The sequence below is a fragment of the Delphinapterus leucas genome, chromosome 3 (genome assembly GCF_059928025.1).
Source record: "Delphinapterus leucas isolate spDelLeu-1000000601 "Yukka" chromosome 3, BTC_Dleu_Yukka2, whole genome shotgun sequence".
Taxonomy (NCBI): Eukaryota; Metazoa; Chordata; class Mammalia; order Artiodactyla; family Monodontidae; genus Delphinapterus; species Delphinapterus leucas.
This window is the reverse complement of record NC_143131.1, coordinates 89,580,299-89,603,707: the sequence shown is the minus strand read 5'-3', so window position 1 is coordinate 89,603,707 and position 23,409 is coordinate 89,580,299. Positions and strand designations below refer to the sequence as shown.

Genomic DNA, 23,409 nt, shown 5'->3' with positions numbered 1-23,409 from the left:
TAAACATTGTAAGACACTTCTTACCTTTTGTATTAGTAAATGAAAATAAGTAGGAGAATGAAGGAAACTGATGAGTTTAATGGAGTTAGTATGTGTTTAATTAGGGAAATTTTTGAGTAAGCTGGTTTGGTGGGGAGAGAAAATGGAACTTGTCTTGACCTACCTGAAGTTGGATTATGCAAACTTCAAAGTTCTGTCTGCCTCTAACTGTTCTGAGAGAGGGGGTCTGAGATGCTAGTGTCCTTAAAAAATAGAAGTCTGTTTGTTGCCGTGTGATCCCTACTCATTTGCTTTTATTAAGTTAATTGTTTTGTTCTTGATGTATTTATCCTACAAGTACATCTAAATGCACAATAACAGTATTAGAAAATGATCTGTCAAGTAAACTTCATGCATACTTTTAAGTCACAAATGTTTCTTAATTTATCATTGGCAAGCGCCATAAATTAGAATTTATCGAAGTATAGGAAAAATTGGGTCCTATTTTACTATTAAAAAAAACACTTTCATAAAACTGATAATGAAGCAACTGTTTTCTCTATTTAATGCCATTAATTTCTTGGTTCTGGTGGGTTTGGAGTGAAAGTGCATGATTCTAAAACAATGGGTTTAAAATGTTATTGTGCTTCTCTATCACATTTGCATTTTTAAATATGAAAAGTATTCAAACTTATTGTCTGAGGATTTAACTAAATTACTTAAATATTAAACATGTTTATTTTCAGTATATATGGAGATTCAGAGTCATGAGTTCCATTTTACCAGTTTCTCCAGGTAAAACAGGCCAACTGAAAGATTTTGTCAGTTTCATTCCTATTATGATTTAATTTAGTTTGAGAATTTCAGCAGATTATATGTGCTTAAAAAGTTTCTGATAAGAAAAAGTATGCAAAATCTATTAGACATACTGTATGAGCAATGTTTATGAAATTGTTTAAAATATATTGGCAGTACAGAATTACTAGATACAGTTTTTTTGCCTACAGCATTTGACTATCAAATGATTAGAAATGTTGGAATGCTTGGTATATCTTTGAAAGAGAAATCTGCAGACGTCCATATCTATGCTTGGCAAGTTACCAAATTCATGTATTATTGCATTTTAATATAATTTTATTCTTATGTCAGATTTTAAAATAGTTTCAGCTGTGGGAAATTGCTTTCTCCAGTTGACAAATGGTTAAATGAGGGCCTTTTTATTTTACAAGTAATTCTAGTAGATATATATTGGTCCATGAGAGTACATAAATTTAAACCCAAATGATTTAATGTTTATTGTATCATTTGGGTTCATATAGGATTAGCTTATTAAACACCTTTTAAGAATCACTTTTCTTAATAGCACGTGCGTTAACTTTTGAGTGCGTTAGAGTATAATCAAGTGTATGAGATTACATTAATCTAGTGAAGTAGAGTTTCCTCCTTTGAGAAATGGTTGAAATTTTTAAAAAAACTTTTATTTAATTTTTGTTTCTTTTTAATTTGATCTGAGTGTGTTGGAAATACCAAAGAATTATAGAACCAGAGAGGTTTCCAGGGATATCACACATCTTTGGTTCTGCTCGCCTTAGAGACATGCATTGCTAATCTATTTTTTGAAAGCCACAGATGAAGAGATGTCGTAACATCTCTCTATAATTTTTCAGTCATAAGTTTTTTTCCATTGGCTCAAGTTTTAAAAAAATCAAGGTCTCTTTACCAGCTTCCTGGGACATAAATTAAAGAATTAAAGAATGTGAGTTGTACTTTTCCTGTCAAAATGGAGTTTTCTCCCATATTCACATGGAGATAAATTGTAGAAGCACCCAAGGCAGGAGTATCCATCTAAGAAAGCAGCCTTACATGTTTTTTTCATGAAAAAATGCAAGGTCACAGGTATGAAGAGCAGTTCACTTCAGTTGAAAGGCCCAACAAAGGTTTATTGGATGCACCTTTGTTAGAACTATTTGAGTACATTTTGGGCTTCAAACTATACTCACATATTCCTATTCATAAATAAGGATGGAGATAGGAGAGAACAGGGTGTAGCCAGAAAGTTGAGTATTCCATGGTGAGTGAATGTTGTGAAAAGTCTGGGCATGAAGAGTTGCCTGGGGTGGCACTTCCGATTCTTTATAAAATACTGCAGCAATGAATAAATACATGAATAGCGTGTTCTTTCCATGTATATGTGAATGCTGTTCTTCTGGTAAAACACATTAGCAATCTATGTTCATTTTGTTTCATTGAAGAATGTATTTAATAGCCGAATAATTCTACATAATGGTACCTGTAATGCCATCATTTCTTCTTTAAGCATTGAAATTCATCATGTAAGGACTTTTTACGGTTTAAAAGAAATCTTGTCCAATTCCTCATTAACATTTTTTTCCTTACTGTTTTCCTCGTTTCCAATTAGTTTTTAAACACAATGATTAGTATTACTTATGTAGGCTTCAGGGGAAAAAAATCAGTTAGCAAACTGATATATATTTATAAACAGACAGCATTTTTGGACGGAGGTGCTCTTGCAAATGCCAGAGTACTGTTGCTTTGAGCTGATTTAAGGAAATAATAAGGAGCATCTGGAAATTCAAGCCCGACTAATTTACCATTTACTGTATCATTTTGGTTCTGTACAGATTTAGCTCATTTAAACACCTTTTAAGAATCTCCTTTTGCTGGAAGTAGAGTGGGAAAAAAATTCCCCAAGCAGTCTTTGAAAAATTACTGTTTACAACAAAGATTATAGGGGAAGTAAAACATTGAATTCAAAATAATTATAATTAGAGTGTAGCTTCTTATAGTTTCTAAAGTGCCAGTACAAAAGTGATAAGAATAGAGGGAGAGAATATTTTAAGTGTAGACAAATTAATGCCAACTAAAGTATGTTATAACGTGTTTGTATTTTTGTATTTGTACATGCTTGGCTTGTCTTCTTATCCTGCTAGCGCCTGAAACATAGGCTTTTATGTGTCAGAGATTTAAAGGTAAATATAACAGCTGCTACTCTGAAGGAGCTGACATTCTCATAGGAGAAACAAACTTTTAAACAAATAATTAAAGTGTGTGAGGTAAATGGAGAAGTTAAAAAAAAAAAGGTACACCAGAGGGTAGATGAATCAACTCAGCCTGGGTTGAATGATGAGGCCAGAAATGTTTCATGGAGGTGTGATGCCTAGACATTAAATGCTTTCATACAGTCATAATGACTTGTAGGATGAGGGGGATTTTCCCATATAGACCCTGAAGGAATGTAGTACCCATGTGTGCAGACCGGGAGGCACAGAACGACAAATAGTCTGATACTGCTGGAATGTCTGATTTGTGGGTGAAGGAGTAGAAAGTGATTGTGGAGAAGTAAACAAGGTTCAAGTAGGTCATGTAGTGACTTGGATGTCATCTTGAGGTATTTGGAAATTCCTTCAGAGGTCTCTCATTGCTTTCAGATTAACTAGAGGAGTAACCTGTTCAGATCCATTTTTAGAAACAGAACTCATGTAGGTGTGTAGAAGGAGAAAAGTGATTGGAAAGAGAACAGACTAGTGTCCTTTTTCACTGAGAACGTATTGACTGGTTCCTACAATGGCTTGAGCGTGATTTGAGGCTCGAGTTACAAAGCAAAGAAAACCTGGCCTGGCTCTGTTCACAGAATAACAGGCAAACAGACATTCGACAAATCAGAAGGTAGTGTGGCAAGGACTACATTTTGACAAAAGGAAAAGGAATGTGAGAAACTGCCAGGGCTGTGTGTGTGTCAGGGGTAGGAGTCGGGGGCAATCTGAGGATTGTTTACACTAAGAAGGGAGGAACACCGGATCTGTCACCTGGAAGCTGAGTGGAACTTTGTCGAGTAGTTGAGCCATTCTGCCAGGTAAATAAGCCTCTCTGGGTAGACAGAACTAGACCATAGGAGGGAACACCACATCTGGAGGAATAGGATACTTCATTGTTATGAGAGCATAAAGGGTAGGAGATGAAACGAGAGAGGTAGACAGGACCCATCCTGAAGAAAACCAACTAGAGAAGTAACATCGTCACATTTCCATGTTAGGACAGATAGGAGAAGTTCAAGATCAAGGTTCAGGAAAATTGATGAAGGGAGACAATTTGGGTGGTCCAGGTAAGAGATGATGATGCCTAGACTTAAGGCAGGAACAGGGAGAAAGTACTAGGGGAAATAAGTTTACAAAATCGGAGATGGAATTAATGAGTCTTGTCATCTGGTTTGATGTGGGGAGTGAAAAAAGGGATGGCTCAGGTTTCTTGTGGATGTAATTGGATGGTGCCATTCACTGAATAAGGTAAGTAATCTTGAATTTGTGGGATATCCTTGAGTTTATATATACTTCACCATTGAATCTAGAGGCGAGAACTCGGGAGAGAAATCTGAGCCAGGTTTTGAGAGATGTCAGTACTGCTGGCAGCTGTTAAAGCCTTGGGTGTGGATGCACGCTCCTGGGATTGCTATAGTATAAGGATCCAGATGTAACCTCAACAAAACCATGGATAAAGGGTGGGCAGAGACAGATGAATTTCCAGAGAAAATGAAAAAGAGGAATCAGAAAAATAGGCAAAGTTGTTGTTACTTGAAACCAAAAGAAGAGAAAATTTCTAGAAGGAGCTGTCAGATGCCTTAGAGATAGTTATGAAGTTGAGGACTGAGGGGAGGCCTGTGGAGATAGCATTTGCGAGGATCATGCTGCCTTTAGGGAAAGCTGTTTTAGCCAAGTAGTGGGGGAGAAAACCAAGTTTATAGTAGATTGAGGAGGTTTGTTTCCTTTTTTTAAAGTGGGTGAGACTTGAACTTGTTGAGAGGGTGAGGCAAAGGAGATGAGAGATGGAGAGAGGTATAGGTGAGAGGAGGGAGAAACTCATGGAGGGAGGTCCAAGAGCAATTCAGGGGACATGGTTAGGAATAAGGGAATGTCAGGAGGAATTAACCTTGAGAGGGAGAGACATCCTCTAGCTCTGAGAATAGAGGGTGGATGCTGATTAAACATTCCTAGGGTTTGTGGAGTATAAGAAGTTGAATGAGTACATGCTCGATGGCCCCTAATTGTTCTTTGAAGCCAAACTAGTTCTGAGATAAAAGCCCAAGGCAATGAAGGAATTGGGTAGGGCCCTTGGGATGGGAGCTAAAATTTGGAAAGCTGCTGTGGGAAGTGGCAGAGGGAGCTGACAAGCAGAATATAGAATTGCTGAGTGGTTTTGAGAGCTTGGAAACCATAAATCTGTAGTGGCACCAGTCCACATGGTTGTTGTATTTCCTTCAGCAGAACTCAGCAGCCCGGTGATGAAAACTCTAAAAACGTCAATTGAGACTGAATCTGGAGGTGCTGTGAACCTAGGATAGTATAAGACAGGTATCAGATTCCATAAATTCAAATTTGTAGATGACAGTGTAGACTCAATAATCCTATGAATTCTAAAATTAGCAAGTGCTGTATCTCAGGTGCTAAACGGACATAATTTGTTTCTTATTTAGTGTTTTCTATTCAAGAATATCCTCAGTTACTTAAACACTATACATTCAGTCTACATCCCCTTCCCTACCCACTTTCTTCACCACACACACACACACACACACACACACACACACACACACTCACTCTAAGTATGATGTGATCTTAATTCTTCTAGTGCCTATTTTATGCCTGGAAGCTTCTTTATTTCAGTCAGATCACTTACTCTAAGTATTGAAGATTTCTAAATTGGTCATGTAAGAATACAAGTTTTTTCTTTGATGAATGATGTCCCTTGAAGGGAAATAAACGCTCATTCCCAATGAATTAGTAAATCTGAGGCACTTCTTACCTCAGAGTCTAGCTCTTATGCGGCCCTCTCCATAAAACTTGCCCTAAGGTCTTTTTCCCCTTTTAGATAGACAACCTGATCTCTGCCTGCCTGTTCTAGCAGCCTGTTTTCCATACCTTGTCCGTAAAGCAGCTATCACAGAATTTCATGGCATTTTCCATACACTTTTGAGTTCTGTGAATGCAGGGACTGAGTCTTTGTACTTCCAATGTCTCCCCGTTGCCCGGTACAAATTAGACAGTAAATAAGCAGTAAATAAATAATAAAGGCATGAATAAAATAATAAATGCATGAATGACTCATTACTTCCTCAGTGTAAAGGCCATGAGTGAGAGAGAGGAAGAATAAAACTTTATTTGTGATTAGCTATAATTTCTCTTTGCCCCTACACCCCACTGCAGTTCCTCTGGTTTACCTTTGCAATACAAGAAGGGGTGTTTGGGGCTTCCCTGGTGGCGCAGTGGTTGAGAGTCCGCCTGCCGATGCAGGGGACACGGGTTCGTTCCCTGGTCCGGGAAGATCCCACATGCCGTGGAGCGGCTGGGCCTGTGAGCCATGGCCGCTGAGCCTGTGCGTCCGAAGCCTGTGCTCCGCAATGGGTGAGGCCACAATAGTGAGAGGCCCACGTACCACAAAAAAAAAAGAAAAAAAGAAGGGGTGTTTTACTTTTCTGTTTGATATCAAGCCCAGTTATTCTAGGCAATGAAATAGGCAGAAAGCATAAAATTGCATACAATCTAAAAGCCCACGCAAAATATTTTACCAAAATTACTGTGAGACAAAAAAATTGAGAGTTTTAAATTTTCCCTTTTATTCTCTATGCTTAAGTTCTATGGATAATGCATATTTAGAGTAAAGCCGATGAAAAATTAGCCAGACATATCAGAAGACAGAGAAAATGGGAAAGAAGTAAAGGTTTTCTATAAATGTCAGTAATCTTGATGTTTGTAGTCTGAACCACATTGTCTTTGCTTGACATGTTCTCACTTTTGCTCATAAGACCCTTTCCCCCAATTAGCTAGTCTTTTTTTTTTTTTTAAATAACTTTGGACAAATTCCTTACCAATACATTATCTTGCTAATAGTCTTGTCCTTTTGATTTTTGATGTTTAAGTTATCTTTACATTATAAACACCCTAGTCCTGAGAACTGTTATGGGGAGTGACAAAAAATAGACACAAAGATTTTAGAAAAATAAGACGAAGTAACTTAAAATTTAAGTAATAAGCAGTTATAAATAGTTTTAATAGCTTTGGAGTTTTTATCTTAGAAGTGTTGTGCTCAGATTATGAATAGTCTAGCCATAGATAGTGTATTTCCTAGCAGCTCATCCAGTTTTCCTGGACCTAAAGTTAACTGTAATACTCCTCTTTTCCCCATCATTTGAAGTTTCACATTGTTCAACAGTTACTGTATGAAATAAATGTAAAAGTGGTCATGTCAGACTATTTATTATGAGGAAGAGGGCACTAACAAGACACCTATCCAGAAATTTTGGTTATCAAACTGATTTCATGACTTTCACTAGAAATACATCATTCACAAGCATAGTGCGTCTCTGAAGCAGATCATTGTTGGGCAGTGATAAGCTCTGGAATAATTAAATGCTCTCATCAGTGTACAGTTATCATCTAGAGCAGCTTTCTCAAAGGAGGCATGCCACTTTACTGTCATTCGTGATTACCAGAAGGTGATCATGCCAGTTTTTTAAAACACAGAGGTTATGGGTGATGTTCCTGATTTTGTGAATGTGGGTGATAGGGAGATTAGGAGCCACATGTCCTGATGTGGAGGCAAAGTGCAGGGAGGAGGCTTTTCTCAGTAACGCAAAAAAGAGAGCAGTGGCCAATCCTCGTACCCTCCTGTCACAAAAAGCAGCCTTAGGGAGGCAGCATGTGCTGTATATCATGTGGTGCAGATAACCAATTTCCATAGAGTTAGAATGAGATAAATTACACTTATAAGAAATGACACTGAGTGTCATTATCCTTCTTTAAAAATGACAGACATTTCAAGATTTTTCCATATTTCATGATTTAATATGATTTTCATCATAGAGGAGATGTATTTAGTTCATAGAGAATTTCAGTTAATGGCAACTTCTATAATACTACAGGTTAATATGGAATTTCTGATGACTCTAGTTTTTAATCTTTATTATTTTTTGTTTAAAAGATGGGTGATGTTATCTGATCATCAAAGTGAGTTTCTTGGAATTTAAAGTAAATGTGACCTTTTCTTTATATATGTATACGTATATATAATTTTAAGTTACAGTTTTAAAATAATAAGTTAAAACCTGATTTCAAAATACCATAACAATCCTAGATTCATTAAATTTTATTTTTGTGCTATGTTAAGAAAAAGCGGAATGATCAAAATAACTTTTTTCATACTAATATAGAAACATGAGGGTTCCCTCTGAGTTTGGACCACATTTCTAATAACCATTCACAGAAACTTCTGGGATTACCAAGTCCTCTAAGTTTTCACTAGTTTGGGCTCTTTTCACAGTGCAAATTTAGTATCATTATAAACTTTTCTTCTGAGGGATCAGCTTTATGTATTAGTAGATAAATTTTTTGTTGTAAGCACAGTACTATTAAATACTACATTGTGTGTGTGTGTGTTTGTGTAGATTGGCTATAGCAGTTTTTGTACCTACTTCTTTGACCATAGTCCTTCATTCCATATTGCCTGCCTGGGCAAGAAAAGCTAGTTCTTATATCCACAGCCCACTTTAGGACAAGAAATACCATTGTTTAAACTTGATTACAGCATACCAAGAAACATGTTACTGAAACTTGCTATCACTGCAACTTAGTGGTTTTGGATCTGATATATGAATACTTTTTTCTTACATTTAGCAAGCTTAAAAGTCCATTTTCCTTTTTGTGAGAATGAATGAAACTTATTCACAGGAAATGAATGATTCAAGAAACATCAACCAGTAGTAATTTGAATTAGTTCTAGAGTTAAGCTCATAAATAGATAAAAGAGGGTCTTTCCATTTCCAAATCTAAGAGATTTAACTTAGCTGCAATATTTTTCTTTTACTGAACACAGCACACATATATACATGTACACATTTAGAGATGAAAACAGAATGTTATCTTCAAAAGGAATCTTACTTTTTTCTCCCGTATTTGGAAATAGCAACTGTTGTTGCTCATCCATGATTGAAATACCCCTTATCTTTGCTATGCCTGCGAAGTACTAACTGTATTGGAGACACTGACAGCTGGATGGTGTGAGAGGAAGAGGTGAATATTTCAGAATTTTCTTTGCCTCCATCCTGCTGCTCCCTAAAATATTCATCTAAAATGTTGCTTTTTCTGAGAGATCAGAGATGTTCAACTTATTATAGAGATTAGAATGGTTGATTAGAGAGGAAATAACTGTCTTATTTTTCTACCCCCGAACCCCCAAACCCCAAAACCCCAAATCAAAAATTGAGAAGAAAAGGAAATGCCAAATGCAAATGTTACCTTTTAAAATAAAGACCTTTTTACTCCCTTCCTGTCTCTGGTTTTCTCAAAATTCCACATGTAGCCAAAGTTCCATGCTGTTTAGTCAAAAAGAAATTTTTAAGAGTGTAAAGAATTGTGAAGGAGGCCAAACAGTAGAAACATCTAGATTTGTTCACTTCACTGCTGATGAGTGCTTAAGGCGTTAGCAGAGGACTGAATCTCTTGCAAACATGGTTTGAATCTCAAGGATGCGTGAAGTTAGCCAAGTCCCTTTTCTCACCAAGATCCAGATCCTTGCGTAATTCTTACCCTTTTGAATGTCAGGGTAAAATTACCAGGAACAAAAATAGCACGTTGTGAGTAAGTATTCTCTTGACTCCTGCCTTTGCTTCTACTCCTCATTGAAACCATCCTCTTGAAACATGAAGGAGCTGTATCAAGGAGTGGTTTGTGGGGGGTCTTAGCTCCCCTTAGAACCACCACCAGCTTTCTCCCTCCAAATCTATGCTAAATGAACAGATAGCATGTAAACACTATGGGCCAATTATATAAACACACTGGTAAGATGATTTCCATAGACGACCTCCTCCCATCTGATTGACACCCCAAACCCCTTCTCTAATGAAATTCTGAACCTGCCACCAAATATATGGAATATATTAGGTGGTTGCTAATCTTTTTAAGTCTGTAAGTTTTTGATTACAAAGAATTATTTTGGACCATAGTAGATAGCAGTAATACTTTCTATCTAAACATATAATAACAAAAATGTATTTAGATAATGCTGTGATTATTAAAGTATAAATTTATGGGGGCTTCCTTGGTGGCGCAGTGGTTGAGAATCTGCCTGCTAATGCAGGGGACACGGGTTCGAGCCCTGGTCTGGGAGGATCCCACATGCCGCGAAGCGGCTGGGCCCGTGAGCCACAACTACTGAGCCTGCGCGTCTGGAGCCTGTGCTCCGCAACAAGAGAGGCCGCGATAGTGAGAGGCCCGCGCTCCGCGATGAAGAGTGACTCCCGCTTGCCACAACTAAAGAAAGCCCTCACACAGAAATGAAGACCCAACACAGCAAAAATAAATAAATTAATTAATAAACTCCTACCCCCAACATCTTCTTTAAAATATATATATATATAAATTTATGAAACATGTTTCTAAATTCATAGCAGCTCTTTGTCAACACGGAAGAGAAAGAAAAGGAAGTGCAGTGGAGGCTTAAGGCGTAGCAGAAGTGGAGGGTAAGGAATCATGATCTGAGAATTTCTACAGAAGAAGCTGCCAACCTATGGGTGACTTCAGGAGCCAGGAGGCTGTCGGAATTAGGATTGGAAATCAGTGGATACATCAGTACAGTACACATTTTACACATATGTATGATCTTAAAGTCTGCTCCTTCATGGAGAACTTCCAGTATTTACTTTTGTCCCAATGTTAGTCTCCTTTGGTGCCTCTAAGGATAAAATTGTGCTTTGCTTTTCTTCACTGCACTGTGCCAGGCACTCCTTGGAAAGAAAACTCTGCTATTATCTTAGAAAGAGTGGCTGTGGTTCAGTTGTGTGGTTTGAGGGAAAAATTAGTTGCGTTTTTCTTTGTCATTTTCTGAAATTACATCTATCTGTTATTTTTAAATTTATGGGTAGACATAACAAGTATGCCCCAGTTTAAGAAAACCTGATATATTAAATTATAAAATAAAAAATAAGACAAATTTAAGAGGGAGTTATTTTCACCATAAAATGATTTCTTAAAACAGACAGAAAAAGGATTCTCTCTTTGGCTCTCCTGATGTATTTTGTATATTTATTATCACATATTTATTCATATATTTGCTTCCAACTCTGATTTTGAGATGAAATACAAGGGTTTTTTGTCCTTCCATATAATTTCCCTTGGTGGTCTATTATGGTCATGTAACAAATACTAGAGTTGTTTGCCATTGGACTTAAGAATTGCTATTTATTGTTTTTTTGCCATTTTTGGAAAAAATGAAGTTAGATCTTTGGACTTTTCTAAATAATGGTTATATATCTTCAAAACAGCTAATAAGGGCAGCCAGTGTTCAGCCTTACTTTACTGGCAGTGGTTTGTAGTATTAGGACATTAGAAATGATTTTAAACTATATATTCTTCAAAGTATATTGAGGCATTAACAGGGCAGCCAGTATGTACTGAGTACCTACTATGTGTTGGACTTCTACTAAACCTTTTACAGATGCCAACTCATCTGACTCTCAATTTAACTGATGAGGAAAAGGGAACATAAAGATTTAAAAGCATTCAAGATTTTCTACTAGTAAGAATAGACAGAATTCAAGCTGAGATGTTTGACTCTAAAATTTAAGCATTTTTTCACTCTCTTCTTTCTTCTCTTCCTCTTCCTTTTCTTGCCCTTATTTTCATTTGCTGTGTACAGACCACACCCTTTTCCTTCCTTTCCCCTCACCCCTCCATTTCTTTCTTTCCTCTGCATGCTGTCTGGAATCCTGACACTGGGGTTGGCACTGGGAATTCAGTGTTGCTATCAGGGAACTTAAAATTCGTTCTCCAGAATGGGCTGTTCCTTTGTGCTCTGAATGAATGTGTGGAAGAATGAATGAATGGAGAAAATAAAATAGAAATTTTAGATTTCTCATAATTTCAAATAGCTTATTATTGCTATTAGTAAATAAGACTAACTTGGCATATAGAATTTAAAATGAACAATTAGGAAATATTAAAATATAGTGTAGTAAAATTTCAGTGGTCTCCACTTTCCCAAGATATAGTACTAGTTGGTCTCCCCTCAAAGAAAGAACCAGATTTTTAAATTTATTTATATCTATGAACCAGATTTAATATAAAAATTTTTAGACATGGACAGACAGAAAGAGGATACTTCAGAGAGGAGATAGTTTATGGGAGAAGTTTGAAGTTTAATAATTTCAGAATTTTTAATGTTTTTTCCGCCAACTCTTTATTAATAGTGCCTTTTAAATTGTAATCATAGTGCTTGTACAGTTCACCACTGTTTGCCTCCGTATTCCTCTGGAATCTTCAGAGTGATCATATTCATTACTAGCTTGCTGCCAAGTGTGCCTCTGAGTGGATATATACCACAGTTTACTTAATCATTTACATTTCCCTCTTTGAAGGGAAAATTCATTAAAGTTATTTCTGATTTTTCCCACCACTACCAATACTGCAGGCAACATTTTTATGCATATAATATTCCTTTCTTTTGGTTCCATGTTTATGTGCTGAGTTTGAGGTAAACTAATCTAGGACATCCAAATGGAGATGTTCTATACATATTTGGAGTTACGGAGTATGTATGACGTCCAGCAGCGTAAACATAAATGTTTTTTGGTGATGTTTATACAGGCTGGCCTGGGAAATCATATTACTTTTTGTACTGTAAGAACATCATTGTTAAATAGTTAAAGTGTTTGTTAAAAGGAAGTAGTAATGAAGGTAAAGATATTTTGTAGATCACTGTTTACTTGAATGAAAGGCTACTGAAATGTAAGCTTTTTAAACTTGCAGATCAAATCAGTTAGAAAATGAAGTCCCTCTAAAGCAATTCTTAAAGAGAAAATATTATTTATATAACTTTTGAATATTTGTTATAAACACAACATATTATATGAAGCAATAAAAGTTTATTCGTTAGTGTATTAACTAATTAGGTTTTAGAACTGTTTTGTATTTAACGTTAATAACAGTACGCAGATTTCAGTCTCCTGTGGTCATTGTTAACTATATGTAAGGGACAATTTTGAATTGTCAAAGCTGTGTGTAAACTGTTTACACTTTTGCATTTCTTAAAAGGGACTTCCTTCAGTCAAAGTTAACATAAAATAATTTTACTCTAAATAACTAAAGTGATTTCGTGAAAAAATTCCTAAAATTCAGCCTTGACATTTATTCAGATAATTTTAGATATATAAGAGAAAATTAAAGGTTTAATGGAACCATAATTATGATAGCTATATAATAATTAGCATTCATAATTATAACAAATACTATAATATTATTTCTTTTTTACTAGCCAGTCAGTGTTCTGAATTCCCTCTGTAGTAACGATTTATGTTTTGATGAAAATGTGGTCTCTTGCTGCTCTGAGAATATAAGGGAACTCACAGTGGTGATTAGCTTGTAAGGAGGATATCCCCTCCCCCCCACTTTTTTCCCCTAATGGAATGTTTTATTAGGATTTTCCTTCAAAGGTGTGTATTCTCATTATTAAAACCAATAACGCTCATGTAGTTTGTCTCTCCATAGAAGCATCTGCCTCACCACAATTTTAAATCATTTATAGTCATCCTATTAATGAAGACTCTGGGGGTCTCTTCATTTGTGATTTTGATACCTGAACTTTTGGGCTGCTTGCAGATCTTTCACAAATCAGTCTTAAAGCAAAATATTATTACCAGTCATGGACTTATTTATAATAGAATTCAGGACTTCCAGTGGCGAATAGTCAAGGAAACACATTTATTATTTAAGATTCATTAGATACTCAAGGAAATCTTTTAATGTAACCAGGAAGTAATAATTTACTATTGTCAGAAGTACCTTGAACCAAGAAGTTTGTGTCAGAATAGACATAAAACAGGAGTAGATCTGAACCTTTAAAGTTGTTCCTATTCCTGTTTGAAATATGTTATTTATTTCAGTATCAGAGTCAAGAACTGCAGAGAGATGTATGTGGATAGTATCTCTTGAGTTTTGCTGTTTTGCTAAAATTTGAAGGTTTAGAAAGACTTGAAAAACCTGGAGTAATGAAAAATATTACTTATTCTACCTTCATTTTTCAGAAACAAAATGTAAATGAGAAATATATTAAAAATGAGGACTGTAACTTTAAAGTCAGTCTTTCAGGTTCGGTCACAGCAACATGGGGCTATTAATTCAATGTGTAAGAGCTGTCCTACTCTCAGCACACCTGGCTAACGTGGTTGTGGCCATCTTTGAGCACATAAGTCTTATTATGTAGTTGGAACACAACTGATAGTCTATATGAAGTTTAAAAAAAATACAGTGCGGTATTGAAGCAGATTTTGTTTAGCACTTTCAACCCTAGAAGTTGATAAATGTGCCTATAAGGGAGCAATAGAAAATAATTGGTTTAAGAAATTTTCAGCATGAAGAAAAGCAGTCTTTACAAGTGAACTTTTCCTAGGTTTTTACCTAGAAAAACCTAGAGTAAAATCTTGAACAGATAGTGGGTTTTTTTTTCTTCATCCACATAAATTGAATCCACATGTAATAACAACACTTGACATCCTATCCATGGGCCTAATAATGACATTGACACATAGTAATTTATTGTAGTTTTAAAGGCATCTCCCCAAATTATATGACTGTATCCAAATACTTATGAATATCTTTTTTCTTTTCACTCCCAACTACAGCTTTTTGATTACTAAGATATATGATTTTTCTGCTAATTTTAAGTTTTGTGATTCTTACGTTAGAATGGCAATTTCACGTGTATATGAGAGAAAGAAATTTTTCTTCCTTTCATTTCTTTCCTATTCTAAGTCTCAGTTTTGACTTCACAAAACCTTTTTAATGTTTCTTTTCTCACCTATAATAAAAATTATATATTAAAAGTCAATTATATTTATTATATGTTCATGGTTATATAATAACATATGACAAAATCTGGAAGGGAACATGAAAAATAAAAAGTTTGTTTATAAATATCCTTCCTTTAAAACAACTTTTTCTCCTGTTAAAATGTTACTATTTAAATAAAAGAATTATGAAGAACAGAATTGTTTACATAGACTTATCAGAACGTTTATCAATTCTTACATGGCCTGGTCATTTTTATAGATTATTAAGCATATGTGATTAAAAGACATCATTTATTTAGATAAAAGACTATGCAACAGTGTCTTTTAAAACCTATCCAAAAAATGGTAATTTAATATTATTTTAAATTTAAGAGATCTTAGTGCGCCTGCCAATAATTATTTTCATTTATTTTGAAAAATCTTTGTTCTAATTAGGTTTTAGAATAGATTTTAGCAATCTATCATGGTAATGAATTACTGCTTTAAGGAATGCTATTAATATATTCTCAGGAGTTATGCAACTACTGTGACATATTTTTATTCAGTAATTTTCATCTCAGTAGATACATATTTAAATAAGTAATGTTATTCAAAACTGTTCGTGAAGTCTTTTGACTCCTTTTCACTGTATAGAAAATATTAAGGTTAAAACTGCAAAGTGATTGAAGCTAAATGGGAGCCTACTTTGATTATAAAGGAAAATGATATTCAATTAGACAGTTTCATACCTGTGAGACTTTTCAACAGATAGTGGTAGGTTGTCTATTTTAAGAGCATAAATCAGACTGCAAATGGATTCCTTAGAAATATGTGTATGGAACTCTGCTTGAAGATGCATCCCCTTAATTTACAATACTGTCATCCTGTGACTGACAACCAGTGAATACATTGCATTGATTTCATAATAGCTGACAGCCTATACAACCACAGTACAAATTGGTAAAACCCTACTTCGTGAAAAGACAGTGCTAGTGCTCAAAGACCCTTTCTTTTGCTTTTCTCTTTCTTAACTCATGTGCCCCGTCAGGATGCAATATAGGTAGATTGATTGCTTACAGTTCAAAGAAAATACTTAAATTCAGATTTTCTGCTAACAATAATCAAGACTGGAGTACATTTTTAAGTCAATCTGTGTGATGCAATTCTCTGAGAATGCAGTTCTCAGTAGCAGTTGGTATCACATCTGCTTAAAAAATCACATCAACCAGAAAATTTCATTTAAATAGCTAGATGGGGAAATGAATTTCTATAATACCATGAACATAAATGTAATAATTGAACTTGGTTGTACTTGTTTTTATAGTACAAATATTTAAATATCCAGGTGTTTCTGCTGAAATTATATATAATATTGAAGTTTATTTTCCTTACAGTTGGCATAATCTGCAGAAGTATACACTGGAAGCTGTACTCCCCAGTGTATCCCAGTTACTTTCTTTAGCTAGTGTTGCGCGATCTATATCTCATTAAAATTTTAAAGTGCTTGAAAAAAAACTGTGCTATGGATCTTCACATAATTTTTAACTGTGTTTTGTAGGCTCTTGTTGATTTTGGTATTTTAATCAGCTATCATGACAAGCCATCAGAAGTGTTGTGTTAAGGGAAGCTTTCTTAGTTATTGTTTTTATCACAGAGTTTCTGTGTGCCACGGGGCAAGTTATAATAAGGTGATAAATTATTGTTGATATATTAACTCTTTCACTTTTCATTTATTTCATGGCTTTCTTTCTAATTGTAATAGTATTTTTAGCACTGAAGCTGGCACAGGCTAGTTGACTAAAGAACCCTCAGTAACACAACTGACTGTTAATATTAGAGAAAACTACACTGGAAATGAAAAGCATAAAACGTTGTTCCCCCACACATACAATAATAGACAAAATCCAGGGAAAGCAAAAAATTATGACTGGATGATGATTAGATTTTCTGGTTAATGGAGGGTTATGGAGAAATTCTTAATAATGAATAAGTAGAGAAAGCAGAAAAAATATTGTTTCATGAAAACTTGTAATTCTGATTTAAAAATCTCAATTGGGCTTATTATTCAAATCATTTTTCAATGTTTGGATGATTTTATACATAGCATATTTAAAAATCAATTTTTAATCCATGCCTTTTTTTTTTTTTTACGCGGGCCTCTCACTGTTGTGGCCTCTCCCGTTGCGGAGCACAGGCTCCGGACGCACAGGCTCAGTGGCCACGGCTCACGGGCCCAGCCGCTTCGCGGCATGTGGGATCTTCCCGGACCAGGTCACGAACCCGTGTCCCCTGCATCGGCAGGCAGACTCTCAACCACTGCGCCACCAGGGAAGCCCTACACATAGTTTTTTGAAACAGAATTTTAAAAATCTATTAAACGAAGTTTTGGGGGGGCTTTTTTGTTGTTGTTGTTGTTTTTGAAACAATGGCCTGCTGCAGAATTTTCTCCTTTCTAGTTTCTTATGTTTCTAAGCACCTCTTTCCTCATCATCTTCCTAAGGCTAAGCACCTCCCTTTCTCCAAGCATTCTGTGTCAATAACCTTTGAAACCCAAAGTCCTTTAGTTATGCTGACTCTGCATTTTACTTACATGAGTCGAACAAGCATTGATGGCAGTTTTGAAAAGGGAATCAAGAAGAACAACCCTCTTGAGCTTGCACAGCTTTTCTATACTGTTTTTCTTCATATTATGTTTTGGACAGGACAGTGGCAACTGTTTGGTATTAGTCCTCATAGTAGCTGAGCATCAGAATTTATCACCGTGGACTCATCATAGCCTCAATTTGTGCTATAGTGAGGATGACGGACAATTCAAAAGCCACTTATACAAAGACATAAATGTCTGACTCTTCCAAATTTATAATTACTTTCTTAGCCAAAAATGACTTCTTAGATTTTATGTTTATATCTTTCTCTGTATTCCTATTGGCACAAGCCAAGTAACAACAATAAAGCATAATACAGAGACACAAAGACAGGACTAAAATTGTATTGATTTGAAGATTTTAGACACCCAAAGGCTTCTGATGACTTTAAATGGAATCTGTGTGATGTTTGTAATATTGTCTTCAGTGACCACTGAGATTTTTTTTCCCTAAATGTGTCTCTCAGTGAGCTAAAGAATAGACTAAACCTGGTTATCTAAAATGTTGTGCCTTAATAGCTTTAAAGACAGTAAGCTTTTTCATCTGACCCTTCTTTTAGAAAATAGGCCCTCAGCTGACCCATGCTCTATATTTGCTCTGAGAATTAATGATATATTCACATATAAATGAAATAAAACTATGACTATGGTAAAAGTATAAACTGGCAGTTTCTCCCAGGGTCTTAGCTGTCTAGAATGTTAATAAAATCATTTTTAATCTGAAGTAAAAATAGTCTGACTTGAATTGGATGGAATTTTCAGGTTTGTTACTTTAGCAGACAAATTTTTAAAACATGCTTAGTGGTTTAACAAAAGAAACTGAATCTTAAATGAAAAGAGAGAGAAGTGAGTGACCCTAATCTAGTTTTACCTACAAAACCTCCAAAATAGTTTTAAGAAAATATGGCCTTGGGCTGATATCTCATATGCCAGGTTCTAGCCTAGGGCCCAAGTTTTTTTTTTTTCCTACCTGATTTTTAAACTGATCAAATTAGAGGCTAAATTATACTCTCTATTTTAGTTAAGCCATATGCTATTAGCCGGGTTCTCTAGGACTATCTCTGGTGTACAGCTGACCAGAAACTACTTCCTCTGCACCTCTCGTAACTGCCCATGATTGCTGTAGAGAAAATTCTCAAAAGCCCCATTCCATCAGAGCAATCTAAAATTAAGGAGTTACCAAATAGGATTTTTACACTTGTGGGTTTTTAGAATTTTTGTTGACTATTTTGGGTTCTTTGGACTGTGAGCTTATACAGGTGTTGTGTTTCACTTGGTTACATTTCTCAGGAAAATGGAAGAACATATATGGACTAAGGAAAGGTTTCTAGATCTTCCTGGGGTTTGGATAATATTTGAATGATAATACCATAAACTCATCCAGCTTAAAAAGGACCCCCTCTCTCCCATGCACAAACTGTAGCATAGTTCTGGTAACACAATGAAAATTATATGCAAATATCAGCCAGAATATCCTTTGACATAGCCAACCAAAGCCATCACCGTTGATCAAAACTGTCTGCCATTTTAGGGCTTCCCTGGTGGCGCAGTGGTTGAGAGTCCGCCTGCCGATGCAGGGGACACGGGATCGTGCCCCAGTCCGGGAAGATCCCACATGCCACGGAGCGGCTGGGCCTGTGAGCCATGGCCGCTGAGCCTGCGCGTGCGGAGCCTGTTGCTCCGCAACGGGAGAGGCCACAACAGTGAGAGGCCCGCGTACCACAAAAAAACCCCCCAAAACACAAAACTGTCTGCCATTTTAAAAAAGGCTTCATAAAATTCCATTACCTACTCCCCTCCCAAAGACTCTAATAATTAGTTACTCAGAGACATAGATATAAATTCTGAGTGTCTCATTTCAGGAAGTTCTTATTTCTGTCTCACTTAAATTCTAATAGATGTTAAGTCTTTCTCATTTTGTTCAGTTTTGTTCCTGACCTACTTTTATTGATTTTTCTGGAACTTTCAAATTCTGGAATTTTCAAGTTCTTTATTTTTATGTACATTAATCTTATTATCTTTATAGTACAAGTAGAAAAGGTTTTAATATTTAATATTCTTTATGTTGCATTACATTTTTTCCTTGTGTCACTTAGATATGTATGTGATTTTAAATGCATTACTTTAAAAAAAATAAAATGTAGGATTTTATAGCTTCTTGTACATTGATAACAAGGAAAATATCATCGGCCAGTTTTCCAACCTACATCCCTTTTCCTTGGGTAATGAGTTAGATAATTTCAGGGATGGAGTTTTATACTTAGGATAATTGCCCTAGTCGCTTTCCTGTCTCGAAAAGGGGATATTTGATTGCAGTTAAATTGTGAAGTTCTAAAGCTACGTTAGCTAAATTTTTTACTATGTCAGCAAGCAGAATATTGTTTGCACTTCTTTGCTTTTTAAATGCTGCTCAGGGAGCTGTGTAAGTTATAATTGATGCACAGAAGAGGTTTCGAATTTTATATGCCTATAAATTGGCACTGCTACATAGACTAGAAAGATGAGATTGGAGAAGTTATTTTCCCGTGAGAATGATACAAATTACTGTCAAACTGTTTATGCTTGCTCTAAAAATATTTTCAATGTACAGGTATTTGCTTGCTAGCTGGGTGGCACTCTTATTAGAGTTGAATCACATTTGGAGCCAGAGTGAAATGTTTTCAGTACCATTGCATATTGTTGTAATTCTAGGGCTTAAGTACCTGTAATTATGTTTGTTCTCTAAAACTCAGTTAAATTTACTTAAGTTTTGGAGTTTAAAATTTTTAAACAAGTAAAGAGTTTATCTGGGCCATCCTTCTTATTTTACATGTGAAGAAACTGAGGCCCAGCGGAGTTAAGAAATATACCAATGCCAAAGACCTAGAAATTAGCATGAATGCAACCAAAATTAAGTTTTTCTGCATCACTTTGGCCCTTTTCTGATATATCTCATATCTAAGGAAATTGTTGTGATTAATATGTATTTATTTCAGGAATATAAATACCTTTCTCCTTATCAGCTTAACTTAACCTCTAGATGACCTGAAATGTGCAGTGTTGAAGATGAATTTTTGTAGGACTTACTTGGTGAAGTTAGCCAAAACTTTAAATCCGTAGACTAAAGTAAGCATAAGCAAATCCAATGTTTATCTTACTTTGTCAAGGCAGTTTAGTAATGTCAACATCAGGAGTGTGAAGAGATTCTTTACCACAAATAAGTTGACAGTCACTGACTCAAACTTAGTGCATGCTTTAATATAGTTTCCAAAGAATACTAGTTGGTAGGTGCTCTGTCGTTGGAACTCAAGAGAGGAACTCACAGCCCAAGGTACACAGGAATTTCAATTCATTTTGTGAGTGCCTTCCTTTAAGAATGATGCGATATGTTTTGTATGTGAAGATACTGATTTTGACTGAGCATTTCAAAGGGTAGATTCTTGGTTTTGCTTCCCCTTTACCCAATAGCAGAATCTAGGAAGTCGTATGTTTTGCAGTGATTTATTTTTCCTTATTGGTATGTAGAAGAGACACAGGAATAGGGCACATCAGCGAATAAAAGGTGACAATGAGACGACAGTTTGAGGTGTGCTGAAATAGGATGAAACTAGGGTTTGCTTTCACTCAGACTGCTGTTTTTATTTCCATTCTAGAAAGTAAGCTCCAAGGAGAAGATTCAGCGCTATGTCTTTATGAAAAATTCAATAGTACAAAAACACCAGAATATAATTTGTTTACATTAAAGTTATCAATGGAAATGTAAACATAGTAGCTGAATATGTTTCAAGTGCCCACAGTGATGTTTATTTTAAGATTTGTCTTTAGGAATTGGCCTACAAGCATGATTTGCTGATCTTTAGGTAGCCTCCTTCAATTACTTTGAGTGCTTGATGTTACTTTTTGGAGCTTTGCCTGTGCTGAGGGGGAAAAAACAATGTGAGGTTGAGAGAAATTAACAGACTAATGCATTTCTCCCAGGAGAAAGCTGTAATAAAAAATAGAGATATTTGAGTAATTCCTACAGAATTTTGACTTTCCTGTGGAAGGTTTTGCCAAAACTGTGTGGTGGCAATAAAAAAAGAAAAAGGCAAAAAACTCAACCAAGCACATACACATAGCAAGCAGTGCCACAACAAAAATATCCGTTTCCTAAAAGATCCAGCATGAAGTAGGAAATCTTATATACAGCAAAAGAATAAGAGTAAAAATCAGGCTAGAAGATGAGAAATAATAATGCTTGTATCCCGCAGCCCAGATTAAGGTCATGTGTTAGCAGTATTAGAAGCAGGCGCTCTAGTGAACTAAATGTTAGGCTAATGAATATGATAGCCCACCAATAAGCAGGGGTAATTGTGGGAGCTTGCTGTTTTCTTGTACATGCTCTTCTCAAAGGCTGTAGGAATGAGCATGCCATGGGAAGAAGCTGGAGCAGCGAGGTCTGGGTAGCTCCTCATGGGCATTTTCTCTAAAGCCTTTTGCCGACAGATAATGCGCTAGACACTACTGAGAGTCACTTGCATCTGCCTCGCTGACTTTGAGTATATGGTACTCAGAGGTCTTGTTTTTATATGAATACAAGTTGGCATATAGCTTAAATCCCATAGTGTTGATTTTCTAATTTTAGGTATTTTTCCCTAGAGGTTATTTCTGTTTTTTTCCTCCTGTATGCATGTACCTCCCATTTATGATAATAAAAATTAGGTGCACATTTTAAGGGTAATTCATGAGTAGATTTTTTTAAATATCTTTATTGGAGTATAATTGCTTTACAATGGTGTGTTAGTTTCTGCTTTATAACAAAGTGAATCAGCTATACATATACATATATCCCCATATCTCCTCCCTCTTGCGTCTCCCTCCCACCCTCCCTATCCCACCCCTCTAGGTGGTCACAGAGCACTGAGCTGATCTCCCTGTGCTATGTGGCTGCTTCCCACTAGCTATCTATTTTACATTTGGTAGTGTATATATGTCCATGCCTCTCTCTCTCTCACTTCGTCCCAGCTTACCCTTCCCCCTCCCCGTGTCCTCAAGTCCATTCTCTATGTCTGCATCTTTATTCCTGTCCTGCCCCTAGGTTCTTCAAAAGCATTTTTTTTTTTTTTTAGATTCCATATATATGTGTTAGCATATGGTATTTGTTTTTCTCTTCCTGACTTACTTCACTCTGTATGACAGACTCTAGGTCCACCTACCTCACTACAAATAACTCAGTTTCATTTCTTTTTATGGCTGAGTAATATTCCATTTTATATTGAAGATGTGCAAAATCTTCTTTATCCATTCATCTGCTGATGGACACTTAGGTTGCTTCCATGTCCTGGCTATTACAGATAGAGCTGCAATGAACATTGTTGTACATGACTCTTTTTTTTGGTGGTACACGGGCCTGTCACTGTTGTGGCCTCTCCCGTTGCGGAGCACAGGCTCTGGACGCGCAGGCTCAGCGGCCGTGGCTCACGGGCCTAGCTGCTCCGCGGCATGTGGGATCTTCCCCGACCGGGGCACGAACCCGTGTCCCCTGCATCAGCAGGCAGACTCTCAATCACTGCACCACCAGGGAAGCCCTGTACATGACTCTTTTTGAATTATGGTTTTCTCAGGGTAAATGCCCAGTAGTGGGATTGCTGGGTCATATGGTAGTTCTATTTTTAGTTTTTTAAGGAACCTCCATACTGTTCTCCATAGTGGCTGTATCAATTTACATTCCCACCAACAGTGCAAGAGGGTTCCCTTTTCTCCACACCCTCTCCAGCATTTATTGTTTGTAGATTTTTTGATGATGGCCATTCTGACACCGGTGTGAGGTGATACCTCATTGTAGTTTTGATTTGCATTTCCATGAGTAGATTTATTAGAAGAAACTGCAAGTACTTACCTTTACATTTTCTAACAATGTACTTAATTTATGATGCTTTCACAAAAAATTAAAATCCATCTCTTTGTGAAATATAACATAGTGATTAAGACCACGACC

General features: G+C 36.1%; 1 protein-coding gene across 6 annotated transcripts in view; it reads left to right on the top strand.

The window, feature by feature from the left end:
* The window catches only part of FBXL17 (F-box and leucine rich repeat protein 17), a 480,781-nt gene that overhangs the window by 210,786 nt on the left and 246,586 nt on the right, over positions 1–23,409 (top strand). Inside the window, exon 7 of one of the 6 annotated variants that reach the window (XM_022591631.3) lies at positions 1–23,409. This exon is cut by the window's left edge and continues 7,849 nt beyond it; it is cut by the window's right edge and continues 12,610 nt beyond it. The exons of the other annotated variants lie outside the window; for them this stretch is intronic. The gene's annotated coding sequence lies outside the window, so the exon portion shown is untranslated. 6 annotated transcript variants of the gene reach the window in all.